This window comes from Mauremys reevesii, linkage group 17 (genome assembly GCF_016161935.1).
Source record: "Mauremys reevesii isolate NIE-2019 linkage group 17, ASM1616193v1, whole genome shotgun sequence".
Taxonomy (NCBI): Eukaryota; Metazoa; Chordata; order Testudines; family Geoemydidae; genus Mauremys; species Mauremys reevesii.
The window spans coordinates 15,727,286-15,748,808 of NC_052639.1; the positions used below are offsets into that span (position 1 = coordinate 15,727,286).

The window sequence follows — 21,523 nt, forward strand, 5'->3', positions numbered from 1 at the left end:
GTCCACTGGTGCCCTGCAGTTCCCAGGGCACTAACCCTGCACACCTGCTTCAAGGAGGGGGGGCAGGGAGCAGCTGGGACCCACACATGTGCACACCCGAGGGTGACCAGACAGCAAGTGTGAAAAATCGGGACGGGGTGAGGAGTAATAGGAGCCTAGATAAGAAAAAGACCCAAAAATTGAGACTGTCCCTATAAATTTGGGACATCTGGTCACCCTAGCAGACCCCCAGGGAGTGGCGGGGACCCACACATGTGAAAAGGAGCTCAGTTCTAGTTCAGGCCCATCTTTTTAAAAAAGAACTTTAGGTCGGGTTAACATACATCCGTATTTTCCCAGAGATGTCAGGCATTTAGGTTCTTAAATCGCTGTCTGGGTGGCAAATTTTAATAATTCCTCCCGGGAGAATACGGACGTATGGTAACCCTATTGGTACAAAAAATACATACTGTGGCACATCCCTTAAATCAGAACTTTTTATAGAGAACCGGTTGTTAAGATTTTAGCAGCTCATCACTGGATCTACACCACAGGCGCCTGTTGGCATAGCTATGTCAGCCAGGAGCGGGGGAGACGGAGGCGCCGACTTCCCAAATTCCCTGGGTTGCTGGACCCCTGCTCTGCCCCAGGCTCCCCCCCGCCCCAAATCCCCACTCCTGTCCTGCCTCGTCCCACCCCCACTCCACCCCATCTCTTCCCACCCCATTCTGCCCCCTCCCCCGCCTCTTCCTGTCTCTGCTCCACCCCCCGCCCCAGCACCTCCTGCATGCCACTGAACAGCTGATTGCAGCAGGTGGGAGGCACTGGGGGAAGGGAGAGCTGACTGGCAGAGCTGCCGGTGGGTGCTGAGCACCCACTGGTTTTTCCCACGGGTGCTCCAGCCCCGAGGCACCCATGGAGTTGGCAGCTGTGTGGGGAGTGGGGCAGTAAGTGACTCCTACATTTGGGGAGGCTAAGCCTGAGCACTGGAAGCTCCCTACAAGTGGGAGGGGCCACCGGTGCCTGGACTGTGGCCACGATCCCTGCCCCACCTGAGGCCAGCCCTGCTCAGCCTCCTCCCCCTGAGGCCCTGCCTATACCCCACCCCCACTCCACCCCAGCCCCGATCCTGCTCGGCCCCCTCCCCCAAGGGGTCCCACCACCCACACCCTCCGCCTGAGGGGCTCTGCCACCCGTGCCGCTGCCCCTCCCCCAAGGGCCCCCGTCCTGTCACCAGTGCCTCTGTCTCTCTGGGGGAGAAGAGTCACAAGACGGTAGCGGGGGGGAAACAGGGGAAGGGGGAGGAGAAGGGGCAGAGACATGTGAGAGGCAGGTGTGGGGGGTGCCGGGGAAGGGACAGAGAAGCATGAGAGGCAGGTGGGGGCCATGGGGGCCGTGGTAAAGAGTTAGGGTTATCATGAGTCTAGGCTAGTTAGTGCTGCTTTAACCCCCAGCTCCTGGGAGCATGTGACTAGCTGAGACTCTTGCCTGTCAGTTTCTAAAATAAGGAAGTTTCTAGCCCTGGTGGCTGAAGTGAAAACCTTGAAATTGTTCCCCAAGCTTCAGATTTATGAGCTTTAAAACAGGCTCGCTCAGTGGTTTGAGCATTGGCCTGCTAAACCCAGGAGTGTGTTGGTGCCATTAGGCATATCCCTAGATAACTCAGGAGGGTAGAAAAACACAGTGTTAATGAAGCTTTTCTGTACCAGGCCTGAATGGACCAAAGTTATTTTATGCTGGTCTAAGAGTCCCTTTATGTTAAACTCTAGTTGAATTCCTAAGTCAGCATTTAGAATGGAATGTGTAACTGCTCCTTATCAGTGGAACACGGACAGCAGAAGATAGTAAATAGGGGCCCTACTTGTGTTTAGTTTAGGAAAAGGGGAGGCAAGGTAATAAATTCAGGAGTAAACCAAGGTAACAGCCTTGAAAAGTTATGAGATAAATTGTTTGCTGTCAAGGATGATTTAATCTGTTTGATGTAATTGTTAACTATACAAAGTGCCTATTATATTGGAGGGGACTAGAAGGGAGAAGGGGGGTGAGTGGGCAATGGGGGGTAATGAGAATGCCTTGTTGAAATCATGTATAAGAAGGGACACACAGCTTGTATCTGTGTGTGCAGGATTTGAGATTGTAAATACCTCCCTGGCACCTTACTTGAGCTCAAATAAACTTTTTCTGCATTCTCCACCCTGGTGTGATAATTAGTGCGACGCACACCGGGCAACGAACCACTGTTTGCTGCCTCAGGCCTTTTTGGGCCGGCAACAGTCTTGGCGTCCAACGTGGGGCTCGAGGCAAAATTATGCCTTGCCCGGACTCCTCCAATGGCCGGTGGACGACAGTCACAGCCGATGCCAGCGCGCACCGGTGCTTTTACCGGGGGCCTCGGCAGGGACGTGTCAGACCGACCTTGGAAGGCACAACGGTGCAACGCACTCAGATAGTGGAGAAGCAGCTGCGGGCGACGGTGAGGAACCGGTCCTGTGGAAAAGGTAGGAACAGTTCAGTGCTGTTAACCTTTTGTTTGCCTGCTAAGACCTGGGGACGCCCAGTGTCTTCCCATAGGTATGGGGCAGGGATAGAGTACAGGCAGGGCACGGTGTATGCCCCCAGAATGCATTCTAGCAAATTGGAAAGTGTTTGGTTTGGATCCAATGATTAAGGGTAAACTAAAAAGGTTCTGTACAGTAGACTGGCCTCAATATCAACTAGAGAGCCAGGAAAGGTGGCCACCAGAAGGATCACTTAATTACAACATGATCCTTCAATTACTTTTGTTTTGTTAGCAAATGGGTAGCTTTTGAAACTGTTTGTATAGAGAGCTCTTGTAAAAATCCCCCATCATATGCCCCAGAGCTGCACTGGGAGGAGGATTGTCCGTGGGAATAATGGTCTTGGTGTGTGTGTGTGTGTGTATACCTGTGTGAGTGTCTGTTACTGGAAGACGCCCAGATTAACCTGTGAAGCAAATGCTAATGATCAGGAGTAGTCTAACGCAAGCCCAGTAACTAGTGGATCTTTAGGAGATCCGACCCACGGTGGGCTGACTCAGCCTGGCATCGTCCGGCGAGGAAGCTGCCTGGGTCTAGGAATGTGTGAACCCATCTTCCCTCCCCCCCCCTGTAGGGAGAGATTCTTAGTTTATGAGCCGCTAGCGCGGACAGGGCCCCCCTCTTTGTGTGTGTAAGTGGAAAATGGGGGAAGGGACAGTCTAAACATTCTACCTCACCCCCTAAGGGTACCCCAGCATAGTACATGTACATACATTATGGTCCTGAAACCTGCAGGTATTTAGAGAATTGGAATCTTTACACGCGTGAAAATCTATCTAAACAATGTCCATTAGAAGGTATCTTCAATCTAGATAAGATCATATATCTCAGAGGAGCTTTTAATTACCAAAGGAAAAGCCTCTGACACGGTGTGAGCAATTCGTCTAGGAATGGGTTAATTTGAAACTCAGCTAAGCCCAGAGATAAGGAGAGCTGCTCTGTGTATTAGGTCAGACTATGTTAAGTACAAAGAAAAACTGCTTTTATCCCCAGCTGGCTGTGGGAAAATATAGACAGAGGTAAATTAAAGGTAATATAAGTTACAGAACTGAGATTGCATTTGCAAAGCTTAACTGTTCAGTGAGATTTAACAGTCTTTGCAATCCCAGAGTTGGTATGGCTTGGTGACCTGAATCTCTGAAAGAGACACTGCAGGACATTCCAGGGTGTAAAAGAACAGCTCTCCCAAGAGTGGAAGCATGTTGGAAATTCTGGACAAGCTGTATACAGAATAATCTCCCGTCCACCTATTCCCCTTCTCTGAATGTTATATACAGACGTGGTCAGTCTGGATATGTGTGAGTATTAAAGTGGCTTAAGGCTTGGGGAAGCTTTGGGGTTTGGTTATATGGTGTGTTTTGTCCTCCCCCAACGTCCTGCAGTAGATAAATTGGTAACAGATTTGTCACAGTTTGGTGAGCAATTGAGAATGGGGGAGCCCTATAGAATTTACACCATCTATTTGTTTTACCTTTGTTATGTTGTGTTTCTTTTGTTTGGAACTGTTGGTGTTATATGTTGAGGATTGCATGATTAAAGGTGAGCCTACTCTCAGCTGCAGTAAGTCTGAGAACTGGAAAGGGGTTCTACCCCCAGTTGCAGCAGGACTGGGCAATAGAGTAGTTGGAGAAAAAGAACAAATATGTACTTGATAACTAGAATTGAGCAATTAAGAGCATAGATCATGACCCAGACAGCAACTCAAACCTGCACCCAGGGCAAGTTGCAGGTTTTGAGACAGGATTTCCAGTTAGAAAAGGAAGCCCTGGTTAAGCAAGTACCAGTCCTTCAGGGACTTGCCAAAATTTAACTATTTGTGCTCAGCATACACCGTAATAGCAGTGTGTTTGCTACAAGGGGAAATTAAATAATTAAACACCAGTGGGCCATGTGTTTTGCCCAGGTGGTAAGCCTCACAAGGGAGGACTCGGGTAGTCTTATGAGTTCAAATGTTTTATGGAAAAAGACCAGAAGGGTGGGGGCTAGTTGAGAAGCCAACCCCCCCTTAGTTAAAACTGGCAGTGGAGCAAATTGGTGTCTAGGGAAAGAACGGTTCAGCTAGAAAAGAAGGATCGGGCCCAGGCAGGCAAGCAACAGACGGAGAGATTGGAAAACGGGTTGGAAACTTTTGAGGGTCTAGTGGAAGAAAGGAGTACATAGGTATAAACATGGGGATTTCAAATACCCAGGAGGATACTTGTAATAGTGATTTAAGTTGAGAAAAGTGGTTGTTGGAGAAAACAAGTGAGTGATTTAAGGCAGAGTGAAAAGTTAACTCCATAGTTGCTGGAGGGAACAGCAGTTGAACTTTGTAAAAATGCTAAAGAGAAAAATTCTTGGTGTCTTTGAAATGTTTGTAAATAAATTCAGGCAAAGAAATTATTAGATTGCAATCATTTGGTTATGACCCATTTAGTTGAATTATCTAAAAAATGTATATAGTGCTATGTAATTGAAATCTTATTAGGTTCTAAAGGCACTATAAGTGGTGATGTTTTCTTTCAGTGTTTAAAAGCAGGAGTTAAAAGTAAAGAGCAAGTCAGGAAGCATCTGTATTGATGCAAGTTATCTAACTGATAAAGTAGAAGTCACTGAGACCTAGGCTGCCTATGAAACATATATATGAAAATATGGGGTAATTCCCCTGTTTTGCCTGAAATCAACTAAGGTATTTGTATATTTTCAGTGATGATTGATTGCCCAGAAAGGGTAGACTTCTGTTTTTGTCTTTCAGATAATCAGAGAAAACTGATGCTAGCTGAACAGCATTCAACATACCATGCCTTTGATGGCACAGTAAAAATTATGTTTTGTGTTTTATGTTCTGTCTTGTGGCCAAAATTATTTTGTTTATGGGATGGTCTGGATTGGAATACAGATATTTGTTTTGTTCAACTTGGAATACAAAGTGCTTGGATAACTTGGGAAACATGTGATATACTAAAGTCTAATACATCTCCTTAAGTAAGAGAAAGAGAAACTTTATTGGCCAAATCTTTTAATTGAAAATTGTTAGTAAAACTTGCATACTAATAGTTTTTGGAAGCAAGGACATGGAAAGTTAACCCACTCCCCATATTGTATTTGGATCCTTCTGGCTATCTCAGATTTCTAGCCAGAGGGCTGGGGATGGTGGGAAACTATTGGACTAGAGGCTCTATGAAATAAACTCGTCAAAGTGGGTGTGCTTGTCCTAACTTGTTGTCCCAAAGCTCTGGAAAAAGTTATTTTAGTAAAAGGATAGATGTGACAAACTTTAAATAATAAGACTAATGTACTGTATAAAGGCAATGTATATGTGTTCATTGTTAGAAAAAGATGTATAAGTGAAGGCTAAGTTTCCTTTGTAGGTTAAAAGAAGCCAAGCAGGACAAAGGAAGAAGAACGAGTTAACTGAGGAAAAATAGCTAACATGCTGAGTTTAAAGATAGGGCATTAGCCCCATTTCAGGACACTGCTCTCAGCTAAGACTTAGCTAACAACCAAGACAAGGGGGGCTTAATTAAATGTGCCCACACAGCTGTAAAGTCTGCAAATCGTTGACAGGCACTCATGAAATGTGTTAGGTTTCTTTTTTTCACAGGTAAAGACAAACTACATAAAGACCCTAGGAGGCCTGCCACTTCTTGGAACCAGGAAACTGGATTGATGTAAAGCTCCACCAGCGAAAGACTGTTTTGGCTCTATGCTGGAAAGACCCTTATTAAGTCCTGGTGACCACCAACAGCGTTGTGCAGTGTCAGAATCCAGGATTTCCTGACCAAAAAGGACATTAAGGACTGACCCTGGTGTAGAAACCAAGAATTATACACTGGCAGGAGGAAATCTGTGGGACCCCTGTTTGAGACTGTGGTATTGATTAGATTTTGGGGTTTATTCTACAGGCTGCACCCTGTGTTTTGGATAAATCCTCCAGCATGTATTGCTCACAAGGGGCTGCCATTAGATTAGTACAACAGAGAGCCTAGATTGTTTCCTCTGCAAGAAGAGGGAATTGACCAGATCTCTGTGGACTCAGGCCAATAATATAGCAACCATTTGAAATATTTTTAAAAGCTGGGAACATGATAAGAAATTGGGCCACCTAGAAAAAGGCCACTAGCCTTATTTTTAAAGCTCAGCTATCCCAAATACAAGCTGGAGTTGGTGGGTTACATGTCATTTCCACCCTTAGTTCTATGACCCAGAAGTTGCTGACAGAGATGGTATTGAGAATCACTGAGACTGGGAAGGTATTGCAGTGGGATCTGATATATTTAGATGGATCTTGAGCACCAGACTTGGCCCACTGCCCTTACAGACTATCAGGAACCATCTGATCTGTGGTCAGGGGGATGACATACTTGGACACTTTCTGGATGGAAGTATGGACATTCACAATGCTCCTTCCAGGCATGTGGACCGGTTAGGGTGGGTGTGGGCTTCCACATACCGAATCCTACCGGGTCCATAGGGAGGATGAATGTGGAACTGAATACCCCAGCTACCTAGAGTTTAATTGTTTTTTGTCTTCAAAGTATGAGAAAACTCAGCCAAATGTTTGTTGAGTATTCTCAAAGGGGGGGATTGTTGGTGCCATTAGGCATATCCCTAGATAACTCAGGAGGGTAGAAAAACACAGTGTTAATGAAGCTTTTCTGTACCAGGCCTGAATGGACCAAAGTTATTTTATGCTGGTCTAAGAGTCCCTTTATGTTAAACTCTAGTTGAATTCCTAAGTCAGCATTTAGAATGGAATGTGTAACTGCTCCTTATCAGTGGAACACGGACAGCAGAAGATAGTAAATAGGGGCCCTACTTGTGTTTAGTTTAGGAAAAGGGGAGGCAAGGTAATAAATTCAGGAGTAAACCAAGGTAACAGCCTTGAAAAGTTATGAGATAAATTGTTTGCTGTCAAGGATGATTTAATCTGTTTGATGTAATTGTTAACTATACAAAGTGCCTATTATATTGGAGGGGACTAGAAGGGAGAAGGGGGGTGAGTGGGCAATGGGGGGTAATGAGAATGCCTTGTTGAAATCATGTATAAGAAGGGACACACAGCTTGTATCTGTGTGTGCAGGATTTGAGATTGTAAATACCTCCCTGGCACCTTACTTGAGCTCAAATAAACTTTTTCTGCATTCTCCACCCTGGTGTGATAATTAGTGCGACGCACACCGGGCAACGAACCACTGTTTGCTGCCTCAGGCCTTTTTGGGCCGGCAACAAGTGTGAGTTCAGCCCTTGAGGGGGCCATTTAGGGAACTGGGGCAAAAATCTGTCTGGGGATCGGTCCTGCTTTGAGCAGGGGGTTGGACTAGATACCTCCTGAGGCCCCTTCCAACCCTGAGATTCTATGAGAACAAACAAAACCTACATTTCCTTTATTTATTTATTTTGTTTGTGAGCTTTTGGGTGTCACTCTGGTTTCATTCTCAAGATTTTCTGCTAGACTAGATTTTATTTTAGTGAAAACTGCTCTTCTCATCCAAGCACGGCAGGCTGAGAGCTGGGGCTCTTAGAAAACAATTGGGATAAAATGGAAAGAGCTGGGGACAAGGCCAGTGTGGAAAGGCCGGCACTGCTGACTCTCCAAGGTAGGTAGAAAGCCTCTGTCCTCATAGTATCTGAGCACTTACTTCACAACAGCTGTATGAGGCAGAGAAGGGCTGTTATCCCCTTTTTATACAGATGAAGACAGTGAGGCACAAAGCGAATAAGGATTTGCTTAAAGTCCACAGAAAAAGCTTGACAGAGCAAGGAACAGAACTTTCTCTCTTCTCTCACTACCACCTTAACTCCCCCACCCCGACAGTAGGCCAGACATATGCACTCTGGGGTGGAAATAGTGGACAAGAATTGATTACATGAAGTGAAAAACATGATTTTTCAGGCCTATTCTAAAATACACAGGATATCTCTGAATGCACATCACTGCCTCTACTCAGCAATCTGGAGAATTGGTCTGAAATCAACACTAGGAAATTCAGCAGAGACAAGTGCAACGTACAACACTTTGGAAGGAAAAATCAAACACACGTATACAAAATGGACAATAAACGGTAAAACAGTAGCACTGCTGAAGAGGATCTGGGAATTATCATGGATCGAAACCGGCATGTGAGCCAGCAATGCACTGCAGTTGCTAAAAAGGGCTAATAGCATCCTGGGGTGTGTTGGCCAGATTGTTATATAAGACACTCGAGATAATTGTCCCAGTCCATATTGTACTAGCGAGGCCTCAGCTTTAGGAGAGAGAGCCACATAAATAAGAAGAAAACAAAGAAAGAAGAAGTGGGACCACTAAACAATGAGGATGGAATGGAGGTTAAGGATAATCTAGGCATGGCCCATTATCTAAACAAATACTTTGCCTCAGTCTTTAATGAGGCTAATGAGGAGCTTAGGGATAATGGTAGGATGACAAACGGGAATGAGGATATGGAGGTAGATATTACCATATCCGAGGTAGAAGCCAAACTCGAACAGTTTAATGGGACAAAATCGGAGGCCCAGATAATCTTCATCCAAGAATATTAAAGGAACTGGCTCATGAAATTGCAAGCCCATTAGCAAGAATTTTTAATGAATCAGTAAACTTGGGGGTTGTACCGTATGACTGGAGAATTGCTAACATAGTTCCTATTTTTAAGAAAGGGAAAAAAGGTGATCCGAGTAACTATAGTCCTGTTAGTTTGACATCTGTAGTATGTAAGGTCTTGGAAAAATTTTTGAAGGAGAAAATAGTTAAGGACATTGAGGTCAATGGTAATTGAGACAAAATACACCATGGTTTTACAAAAGGTAGATCGTGCCAAACCAACCTGATCTCCTTCTTTGAGAAGGTAACAGATTTTTTAGATAAAGGAAACGCAGTGGATCTAATTTACCTCAATTTCAGTAAGGCATTTGATACGGTTCCACATGGGGAATTATTAGTTAAATTGGAAAAGATGGGGATCAATATGAAAACTGAAAGGTGGATAAGGAACTGGTTAAAGGGGAGACTACAACGGGTCGTACTGAAAGGTGAACTGTCAGGCTGGAAGGAGGTTACTAGTGGAGTTCCTCAGGGATCGGTTTTGGGACCAATCTTATTTAATCTTTTTATTACTGACCTTGGCACAAAAAGTGGGAATGTGCTAATAAAGTTTGCGGATGACACAAAGCTGGGAGGTATTGCTAACACAGAGAAGGACCGGAATATCCTACAGGAAGATCTGGATGACCTTGTAAACTGGAGTATTAGTAATAGGATGAAATTTAATAGTGAAAAGTGCAAGGTCACGCATTTAGGGATTAATAACAAGAATTTTGGTTATAAATTGGGGACACATCAGTTGGAAGTAACAGAGAAGGAGGAGGACCTTGGAGTATTGGTTGATCATATGATGACTATGAGCCACCAATGTGATATGGCCGTTAAAAAAGCTAATGCAGTTTTAGGATGTATCAGGTGAAGCATTTCCAGCAAAGATAAGTAGGTGTTAGTTCCGTTATACAAGGCACTGGTGAGACCTCATCTGGAATACTGTGTGCCGTTCGGGTCTCCCATGTTTAAGAAGGATGAATTCAAACTGGAACAAGTACAGAGAAGGGCTACTAGGATGAGCCGAGGAATGGAAAACCTGTCTTATGAAAGGAGACTCAAAGAGCTTGGCTTGTTTAGCCTAACCAAAAGAAGGCTGAGGGGGGTGTGACGTTATGAGTATAATATACTATCTCATTGAAAGGTGTCAAGTATCAGAGGGGTAGCCGTGTTAGTCTGGATCTGTAAAAGCAACAAAGAATCCTGTGGCACCTTATAGACTAACAGACGTTTTGCAGCATGAGCTTTCGTGGGTGAATACCCACTTCTTGCATCCGAAGAAGTGGGTATTCACCCACGAAAGCTCATGCTGCAAAACGTCTGTTAGTCTATAAGGTGCCACAGGATTCTTTGTTGCTTATTGAAAGGTGACAGGGCCAGAAAGAGTTCATTAACTCATAGACTGACCTGACCCATGGGTGAACCTTGAGGACTGGTTAGGAAGATATGTAAATGACTAGAGCTTTGAAATGCAAGTCTGCATTGTTAGAGGTAGAAGGGGAGATGTTTGCTCAGGTCTTGTGATGTCAGCAAACAAGTCTTGTCCATTGCTAGAGTTTTAATTCAAAGATCAAAAAAGGAATATTAACATTTATGATGATACTTGAGTGAAATAGTATTATTGTCTATGTGTCTCTTTGAAGGTTGTGCTAACCTGTATCTAAACTGTTTAATGGACAAATTACTCTGTGCTAATTGCCAGGATGTTTGGGAGAAGGAGTTAAGCCTATTGTTTTCTCAGGCCGAAAGGCTGCTGGAAATGTATAAGAAGCCTGGGACACGATCCTTCTTCATCTCAGATCTGCTTTGGGTTTCAAGAGGGGGAAACCTTAAGCCACAAGGATTGAGATCCCCAGTCATTGACTGGAGCCACCCTGAATATGAAAATTGGACTGTAACCTATGGACTATTTCTAAAAGGACTTTTGGCAACTACAAGCTCACCTCTACTATGTATCTGAACCTCAAGAATTGAATTCAAGTCTGTCTGTGTATTGATCTTTTAACCAACACTCTCTCTCTTTTCTTTTTTAATAAATTTTAGCTTAGTTAATAAGAATTGGCTATAGCGTGTATTTTGGATAAGATCTAAGTTATAATTGGACCTGGGTGTGTGGCTGATCCTTTGGGATTGGAAGAACCTTTTCTTTTATATGATGAAGTAAGATTCTCAGGAATCATCATCATATCTGACAGGTGTGTCTGGACGGAGGCCTGAGGCTGGGCACTTTAAGGGAACTGCGGGGTTTGGACTTCTAAGTGACCAGTGAGGTACTAGAGAAGCTGTTTTGTGCTGGTTGGTAAATCTAAGTATTGAAATAACCACCAGCGTTTGGGGTTTGTCTGCCCGTTTGGTTTGCAGTTCACCCTGATTGAGTGACCTCAGCTGGCTCCCACGGGTAGCACCGTCACAGGGGGATATGATTGCTCTTTATAAATATATCAGAGGGATAAATATTAGGGAGGGAGAGGAATTATTTAAGATTAGTACCAATGTGGACACAAGAACAAATGGATATAAACTGGACACTAGGAAGTTTAGACTTGAAATTAGACGAAGGTTTCTAGCCATTAGAAGAAAGTTCTGGAATAGCCTTCCAAGGGGAGTAGTGGGGGCAAAAGACATATCTGGCTTTAAGACTAAGCTTGATAAGTTTACGGAGGGGATGGTATGATGGGATAGCCTAATTTTGGCAATTAATTTGGCAATTGATCTTTGATTATCAGCAGGTAAGTATGCCCAGTGGTCTGTGATGGGATGTTAGATGGGGTGGGATCTGAGTTACTACAGAGTATTCGTTCCTGGGTGCTGGCTGGTGAGTCTTGCCCACAGGCTCAGGGTTTAGCTGATCGCCATATTTGGGGTCGGGAAGGAATTTTCCTCCAGGGCAGATTGGCAGAGGCCCTGGAGGTTTTTCGCCTTCCTCTGCAGCGTGGGGCACAGGTCACTTGCTGGAGGATTCTCTGCAGCTTGAGGTCTTCAAACCACGATTGGAGGACTTCAATAACTCAGGCATAGGTTAGGGGTTTGTTACAGGAGTGGGTGGGTGAGATTCTGTGGCCTGCATTGTGCAGGAGGTCAGACTAGATGATCGTAATGGTCCCTTCTGACGTTAAAGTCTATGAGTCTCTGAGGTGGACAAATTGGAGACAGTCCAGAGGAGAGCAACAAAAAGATGGCAACAGGTTTAGAAAAGCTGACAGTGGAGAAGTTAAAAACTGGCCATGTTTAGTCCTGAGAAAAGACTGATAAGGGACCTGATAAAAGTCTTCAAATCTGCTCAGGGCTGTTATAAAGAGGACTGTGATCAATTGTTCTCCATGTCCACTGAGGGCAGGACAAGAAGTAATCAGCTTAATGTGTAGCAAGGGAGCTTTAGGTTAGATATTGGGGGTGGGAGGGGCTGTCCAATGATAAGGGTCCTTAAGCTGTGGAATAACCTTTCCAGGGAGATTGGAAGCCCAGTCACTGGGGGTTTTGAAGAACAGGCTAGAGAAACTCCTGTCAGGGGTGGTCTAGATAATAGTTAGTCCTGCCTCGGTGCAGGGGACTGGACTAGATGGCTTCTCGAGGTCCCTTCCACTTCTACATTTCTATGACTTCATTATCCCCAATCTCTGCTGCTTTTGTTGTGGAAAGTTTTTAAAAACCTCTTGCAGCTGTGAGCAGGTAGAGCTGCTCCCTTCCTAACAGGAACTCCTCCCCACAGTGCCTTGGGTTTAGTTTCAGTTTAATAATCCAACCCTGACCCCTGTGGGCAGTTGCTGAAAGTGGCATGTGCTGGGATCTCAGCCTGTCCCCATTGCACACGAATGTCACCAGCAGAGCCTGCACTGATTGTTCCCCTTGCTGTAAGAGAATCCAAGGACCCTATAGACCATGGAGACAAACTCTTCAACCCCCAGGTCCGGGCTGCGGCCCAGTGGCTGAGGCAGCGTGTGTGAGGGGAGCTGGCACTGGGACCCAGCACTGCACAGGGTATGGGATGAACAGAGAACTCAAGTCTCCGAAGCTCTCAGGCCACCTGTCCATTCTGGCTGCAGGAGGAGATCTGGGGAGTGGTCGTGTGAGGCCAGAAAAGGGAACTGGGAAGGAAAGGAGGGATGACCAGAGAGGCTGGTAGTGAGACAGTTAGTTCCATGGGCTGCTTTGTGACTGGGTACCACATAGCAGCTATTTAATGCATTGCACTGCAGAACTGATATGTTGTTGCAGAAGGGTGGTGTGAGCTGAAATCCTTTTCTTTGAGGAGAAGGTCTCACATGCTGCTCTTTTCCCACAGGGTGCATTGCTTGAGATCCGTAGTCATCAGTCAAACACATTCACCATGCTGTGTCTCGTGTTCCTGGGCCCTTCGTTCTGTACTGTCTGGAATACAGCAATGTCACTATGAGATTCAACAGGGAACCTGAGGAGCAGCCCTCTGGAACCAGAAAAGGAAACCCCACTGCCGGGGAGGACTGGTGACTGGAGATGCTGCCGAGGACACAGCTACTTACATGGGCTGCTCTACAACTGGGTACAATGTTGGGCCAGATTCTCACGTGGTGCAAGTTGGCCTAGATCCATTGAAGTCACTGGAGGTACATGGATTTTCACCGAGGGGAGTCTGATGCATCATTACCACTGTTTTATCACATTGTTCTTGGCACCTGTGTAGTGGGAACTGCTACATTGATGTGAATTAACTTCCCCAGGCCAGGAGCGGCGCCAGGGTTTTTGGCGCCCGAGGCGCAGGGCCAGCTCTACCCATTTCGCCACCGGTCCCGCAGCTCTGGTGGACCTGCCGCAGGCGTTCCTGCGGAGGTTCCGCTGGTCCCGCGGCTCCGGTGGACCTCCCGCAGGAGCCGCAGGACCAGCGGACCCTCCGCAGGCACGCCTGCGAGAGGTCCACCGGGGCCGCCTGCCACCCTCCCGGCAAAATGCTGCCCCCCCCCAAATCCTGGCGCCCTAGGCGACTGCCTAGGTCGACTAAATGGAAGCGCCAGCCCTGCTCCAGGCCCAGAGGCCTCATGGCAGCTGGCTGCCACATCTTCACAACTTAAATCAGGAGCAGACAGGAAATAAATTCAAAGCCCTGACAGCAGGGGAGAGGGCATTCAAACTTTTTAACAGTTTGGACCCAATTTCAGAGACGTCTCCCCTCCCATTAGCCCGCCTCTGGCCACTCCAGCAATGCGTGATAAGCACAAGGAATATCCGCTGCCTGTTTGGTATCTCTGTGCTGCCTGTGAATGCAATTGTTCATCTGGAAACAAGGGAGCCCCGCTGCACCAGCAGAGGGCTGAAGCTAACAGATTTTGCGGGATATTCAGTATTTGGGTTGATGCTGGCTGCCTGTCCCACTGGACCTCAAAGGCAGGCAGAGTTCCATAGACACGGTGTCCCACCAGATACCCTGGGAGCTTAGGATCCAGGGCACCAACGCTTCTAATGTCACCTGCACAGGGAGCTGTTTAAAATTCCACGCGCTTCACACAGACCTCGACTCACTGACCAGAGCATCATGGTCACAGCTCTAGATGGAAGTCAAGTGCTGGATACCATCTTCCCTCTTTTTTCCTATCAGGTAATTGAGAAGTCACATCGCGCAGGACTAGGAATGGAAACCAGAGCTTTAATGTGGTGCTTTTCAGACTGAATGAGTCAAATCTATGGTCTTTGATTATCCTGTCACTAATCACTACACCACACTCCCTTAACTCAGCAGTCCAGACCTCTACTATTCCACTGCTCTTTAGCAAATAGATGTGTAACCCGCTTGTAACAAGTGTGCTCTACTGAGAGAACCAGTTCAGGGTGAATTGCTAAGAAACAGGGCAGCTGCAGCCGCAGCCCCAGCCTGGGGGTCCTGCACTTCTAAGGCACCAAACCAGCCAGCCAGAGAGGACTTCGGTCTGGCCCCACTGGCCAACCAGACGTCATACAAGCAATTCCCTCAGATACCCAGTTCCCTTGTATCACCACCAGCGCCACTCCTTATAGGGATGACTAATTATGAAAACCAGTGTCCCCAGTTAAAGGTCCTCCCATTCCCAAAGGACCAGCCACAAAACCCAGGTCAATATACAAATCAGATTGTGCCAAAAAAATCACACTTTTGCCAATCCTTTAAAATCTAAAATCTAAAGGTTTATTCATAAAAAGAAAGAAATAGAGATGAGAGTTAAAATTGGTTAAATGGAATCAAATACATACAACAATGGCAAAGTTCTTGGTCAGTCTTGTAGCAGTGAATGGAATAAACTCCTGGCTCAAATCAACTCTCTGGGGTCCATCCACAGCTGCGCTGGGTCATTCAGTCCTGTGTTCAGAACTTCAGTTTGTAGCAACGTCCCTCCAGAGGTTGTCAGAAGCAGGATTGAAGACAAAATGGAGGGGTGTCCATGGTCCTTTGTATCCTTTGTCATGTGGCAGGAAACCCCCTTGTTCCTACTGTGGAAAATTACAGCAGCAAGATGGAGCTTGGAGTCACATGGGCATGTCACATGCCCACACATGACTCGGTTCCTTACAGGTAGCAGCCATTGAACATTCCCAGGAAGGCTCATTGGATGTGGATTGGAGTCTCCCAGGCTCCATTGTCAGTCAAGTACTTGTTGATTGGGCCATTCAACTTGACTAGCCCCTTCTCAATAAGCTGGCCAAATGTTTCACTGGTGCTACTCAGAAGCAAACAGTGAAATACAAGTACAGAGCCAATATTCATAACTTCAAATACAAGAATAATACACACATACCGAAAGCATAAGCATAACCAGCAAATGACAACCTTTTCATAGACACCTCACTTCACCATCTTTGTACAAGATTTGTTGCAACTATATGACAGTGGTTGCAATAATGGTCTATATGGTCATAGTTCAATTAGGTAAGGTCACACCCCTATCTGCTCTCAATGGACTTGCCTGGGAACGTTCCATCTGGAGTCTAGGTCGTGGCTTCTGCTGTGACTAAGCGAAATCAGGCATGGACGTGGGACGTGCCCATGTGACTCCAAACACCATCTCGTTACCTGTCATTTTCCACTCTCTCCACTGAGGGCTTTGTTTGAAACAATGGGGGTTTCCATCCACAAGCTATAAAAAGCCCTGGACACATCTCCATTTGGCCTCTTTCCTGCTCAGACCTCTTGACGATGACCTTATACTAATGGGAGCGTTCTAACCAAAGGACTGAGGACCTTCCAATGATTCAGAAGCAACCAGAGACTTAAAAAGCCAACAGTTTATTCCATGACTGCTACAAGCGTGATCCAAGAACTTTGCAATTCTTGTATGTATTTGATTCTTTCAACCAATTTTAACTGTCACCTTCCTTCCTTTCCAGAAATAAACCTTTATATTTTAGATACTAAAGAATTGGCAACAGCATGATTACTGGGCTCAGATCTGAGTTGTAGATTGACCTGGGTATGTAGCTCATCTCAAACCCCAAACCTTGCTTGTCGTGAACCCATGCGATATTCTTACCAGACTGTGCCAGAGAGAGGGAGCTAGATGACATTGTCATTGCCACTGGTTCCAACTGAATCCCAAACAACACCTGGGATGTGTGACTCAGGGCTTGTCTGCACTTAAAACACTGCTGCAGCACAGCTGTGGTCCTTCCATGTAAACACCCCTATGCCAATGGGATGCCATCTCCAACTGCTAGTAGCTGGCTGATGGAGGAATTCTTTCTTTGACCTAGCACTGTCTCCAGGACGGGGGAAGGACTTCTGTTGGCTCAACTAGGCTGCTTGGGGGTGTGGATTTCACCCTTCAATGATGTAGTTATGCCGACCTAATTTTCTAGTGTAGCCAGGCCTAAGTAAGACACCTCCACTCCCAGCTTGTCTTTTTCCTTCCTGATCTATTTTTATAAGAACATAAGAACAGCTGTACCGGGTTAGACCAAAGGTCCATCTAGCCCAGTATCCTGTCTACCGACAGTGGCCAATGCCAGGTGCCCCAGAGTGAGTGAACCTAAGAGGTAATGATCAAGTGATCTCTCTCCTGCCATCCATCTCCACCCTCTGACAAACAGAGGCTAGGGACACCATTCCTTTCCCATCCTGGCTAATAGCCATTAATGGACTTAGCCTCCATGAATTTATCCAGTTCTTTTTTAAACGCTGTTATAGTCCTATAGTTTCTTTTTCCTGTCCCTCTCCTTCTGCTTCTGTTCAATCAAAATCTGACTTAGCTGGCCAAGACTGTGTGTTTTGAGCACTGCTGTAAGCCTGTGAGCAGAAAGCCAGCTAAATGCCATGCCCCAAGCAGCCCAATGGGGGTACAAGCTTGCTAGGTCTCTGAGCGGCTGGCAAGGCCTTGTGCTAGGCCAGAGCCAGAAGCTGCATCTTCTATCTTTGCTGTTCTCTTCTTTCCCCGTTTGGGTGTGTTCGCCTTATCTTAGACTTTATGGGATTGGACTTTAACAAGAGACACCACAACAGTGACAGCTCCAGCCCATCTCAGCTGATCTCTCTGATCTCCCCAGGACAGCTGTTACCTTCTTCAAAACCATCCAAGAGACCATCACATAAGGAACTTTCCTTCTAAAAACTCTCCCAGCTGAAGAGAAAGGGCACAGGGGATGCTGTTAAAGACAAGCCTTACTGACTCCTTTACATTCCCATTGCTTTAACTCTGTCTCTGTTTCTCTCTGTGTTTCAGTAACACACTAGCAGGGATGTGAGAGGTGTGTTTGCCATGGGACTAAGCGGGCTGAAGTCTCTCTCTACCAAACCGCCAGCCTTGTTTCCCCTGTTCAGTGTTGGACGGTGACAAGGGCACGTTAACACCTTTCACTCTTTCGGGGACCGTGAGCCTGTTTAAATGACCACAGAAGTTCCTGCCCCCTGTGTGAGTTGCATGGGGGAACTGAGCGTCTTTTCTCCTTTCTCCCCTCTAGGATGCCAGAAGCCCCATAGACGGGGCGTGGCTCCTCCCCCTGCACACGCCATTAGTCTGTTTCCCTGCGCAGGTTCAAATCCTGCTCACAGCAAGGCCAGTGTTTTAGCCACAGCCCATCTAAGAGGCCAGGGGCGGCTGAGTCTCCCCCAAACGGCCGCCCATGCAGGGGGGAACACTGGGGATGTGGGGCGGGTCACCCCTCCGTGGGCCCATTGTCATCTTTCGAGTGCTGGAAGCGAAGCTCCAGAGAAGTGGGGGCCCAACCTGCACCCGGCTCCGCCCTGCCTCTTAACCCGATGCCCTGCTCTGCCTCCTCCCATCCCCCCTCCGCCTCTTCCCCCAAGGCCTGCGCCCCACCCCCGCTGGGCCTTGTCCCCCGAACCCCCTCCCTCTCTCTGCCTCTTCCTGCCCCTGCTGCGCCTCCTGCCCCAAGGACCCTCCCCACCCCCCGCTCACCTAAGGCAGGAAAAAGCGATGGGTGCCTGGCCCCATGGCAGCCCCCCTTAGGGGAAAGGGGCAGAGAGGAGAAAGCAGCAGGTGAGTGGCGTCTTAGATCATAGAACTGGAAGGGACCTCAGCTAATCCAACCCCCTGCTCAGAGCAGGACCAATCCCCAGACAGATTTTTACCCCAGTTCCCAAAACGACCTCCTCAAGGATTGAATTCCCAACCGTGGGTTTAGCAGGCCAATGCTCAAACCACTGAGCTGTCCTCTTGGGGGAAGTGAGGGGCAGGTAGGGGGTCTGGGGGAGGGGGCGGAGGGCAGTGAACAGCAAGTGGGTGGGGCCTCGGGGGAAGAGGATGAGCAGGGGCAGGGCCTCTGTGGCCGGGCCATGGTCTGGGCACCGGTGGCCCCCCAACTTCTAGGGGTCACTCATCTGAAACCCAGGATGAAGTGACATGGGCCTGAGTCTTGTTGGGGCTGAGGCTACATCACACCTTTACCTTCGGGGCTCTACCGCGGCATAAAGCCCCCAGACACGGCCAGAGACAGGGCAAGGGGCCTCAGCACGGGAGAGAGTCAGGCCCAGAGTTAGACGAGGGGGGCAGAGAATAGTCTTCATTCTGGTTAGTTACACGGCGCCCTTGCTAGAAATCCTTCCTGTATTTTCTCCAGTTCACTCCCTGACGCTGTAGCGCTGCCCCGTTCCCCCGTTTGTGCCATTGAATTGTCAGGTTCTGTCAAATAATAGCAGCAATCCAGCCATAAACACGACAGCCTGAAATCTCAGCTCTCCCCCTCCCCTCGCTAAGAGAGAGAGAGGCAGCCAGTTTCTCTGGGACAGAAGACAAAGGACAGAGGCTTGTGGGAAGATGAGATCGGATGCTTGGCTGGAAAGAGGGGGCGTCTGGACTGGGGAGAGAAAACAGCCAGAGCCCACATGGATGCAGGAGAGACCTAGCTGGACTGTGCAGAGGGAGGTTAGGCCTGAGGCCCTGAGAGTTTCCTGTACTATGTTCAGATGCTCAATAAACCCCTCTTTTACACTGGCTGAGCATCACTGCAGTCTAGAGATCGGGGCTGCATTCTTCCTCTGGGAGTAGAGGCCCCAGGGTCCAGAGGGAGGGGACTCCCTGAGGGGCCCATGGCAGACAGGCATGCTCAGGTCTCAGAGAAGTGCCTTTCACGGAGGCAGAGGGGCCTTTACCCTCGAGAGAGTGAATCTCCAGGAAGGGCTGTCACACTGAAGGGGGTTCCTTCCAAGGACTGTACGGGGCTGAGAGACTGCACAAGTCCTGGGAGGCAGTGACACCATCCATGGCTAGATAAACAGAGGCTGGAAAGGGAGGTGATTCAGCTGTAGTGAGACTGATACTGGAACACTGCATCCCGTTCTGGTGTCCACGTTTCAAAAATAACGTTTTAAAAACTGGAGAGGGTGCAGAAAAGAGCCATATTTGAGGGATGGAGAAGATGTCTTATAAGGAGGCATTGAAAAGCTCAATCTGTTTAGAGGAGAGCTGATTGCAGTGTGCAAGTGCCTTCGCGAGAGAAAACACCAAGTATTTAAAGGGCTCTTTAGTCTTGCAAAGAAAGGCATAACAAGAACCAATGGCTGGAAGCAGAAATCAGAAAAATTCTCATTGTAGCAAGGCAAGATTTGTAAGAGGGAGGGTGATTCATCACTGGAACAAGCTGCCAAGAGAAGTGATGGATTCTGCATCTCTTGATGTCTTCCAATGAAGACTAGAGGCCTTTGGGAAGGTGCTTTAGTCAAAAAGAAGCTATTGTGATACACAGATGGGCTAGGATATGCAGGGAGTCAGATTAGATGCTCTAATGGTCCCTTCTGGCCTTAAGGCTACTAATTTATGAAAAACTGATGTTTTATTGTGTAGCGGCTCCATCCACAGACTGAACAGTCATTGAGTGCGGTGATTCAGGGGAAACAACTCCAACACCCAACGAGGCTGGCCAGGGGCAGGACATCAGCTTTGAGGGGAGGGGTGGGTGTGGCAGTGACATCACAAAGGCCTTTTGCAGGAACTCGGCCTATTGGGCAAAGGTGGTGGGGAGGGGGTGACCTCACAGAGAGACCCCGACATCAGCCGGGCAGGACCAAGGTGCAGGGCCAGGCCAGTCTCTGAGACCCCCGGCTTTGCTGCCGCAAGTCTCCTTCACGAGGTCTCTCCTGGAGGGCTGAGAGAGAATTAGGATTCACGGCTGTGAGCATGAGGAGGAACCTCTGTGGAGTTTTCTCCTTTCCTGCCACTGACTGTGCCGAAAACAAACTTCCCTTTGAGAAGGTAAGAGGCTGAGAGAGGTTTGGAACCTGTTCAGTCTGATCCACCTGGCGCAGGCAGCATTCTAGGCCCAAGAAACACTGGCTTCAGGTGGCAGAATTTGATTTCCTACCTAGGGTTTGATGGTTGGAATCCCTGGGGACATTGGGGTTTGTCCTTTTTGGTTTCCCTTTTCCTCTTTCCTCCCTCCTTTCGCCTCTTCTCTTGCTTCTTTTCCCCCTTTCCCCTGCTTCCCTCCCTCTACCAAGGAGGGGTGTGTGGAGTGCGGGCAGGGGAGGGGGTTGCTCTCATTGCGGGAGGTCCTCACCAAGAGGTGGGGCTGGATCTGAGAGTGATCTCCTCTGATGGTGACCTGGGCCGTCCTTTGGGACATCTGGTGAGACCCCTCAGCCTCCCGCCCCTCAGAGTCTCAGTGCTGATTGGCCGAGCAGGGGGCTATCGACAGCGAGGAGACTCAGGTCCTTTTGGTCTTTTTTCAGATCAGGCAAAGAAGTCACAACCAATCCAATGTACGGGATTAATCTTGCTGCTTCTCTCCATTAATTGTCTCTTGGCAGTTCATGATTTCCTCTAATGTTCTAAGTTTTCTAAAATACTTGCTGAATAATTACTATGAACCACCGTTGGTCTATAGCTCACTTGAGAGCACTTTATTCTGATCAGTGAATGTATGAAATTCAAGATGTGACAGGTAGGTTGAAAGTCAGGAGCAGTGTTTCCTCTAATTTTTTGTCCGTGTGCGGAATGAATTGTGTTGTGCGCACCAATATGGA

At 47.4% G+C, this 21,523-nt stretch overlaps 1 protein-coding gene and 1 long non-coding RNA gene across 4 annotated transcripts in view; one reads left to right on the forward strand and one right to left on the reverse strand.

Moving 5' to 3' along the window:
• The window catches only part of LOC120384921 (maestro heat-like repeat family member 5), a 924,418-nt gene that overhangs the window by 663,201 nt on the left and 239,694 nt on the right, over nucleotides 1-21,523 (forward strand). The window lies entirely within an intron of this gene.
• Nucleotides 13,202-21,113, reverse strand: LOC120384929. Its single transcript, XR_005589176.1, has 3 exons — nucleotides 21,058-21,113; nucleotides 14,592-14,704; nucleotides 13,202-13,476 (listed from the first exon to the last, which is right to left on the reverse strand). It is a non-coding gene; the product is annotated as an uncharacterized LOC120384929 (long non-coding RNA).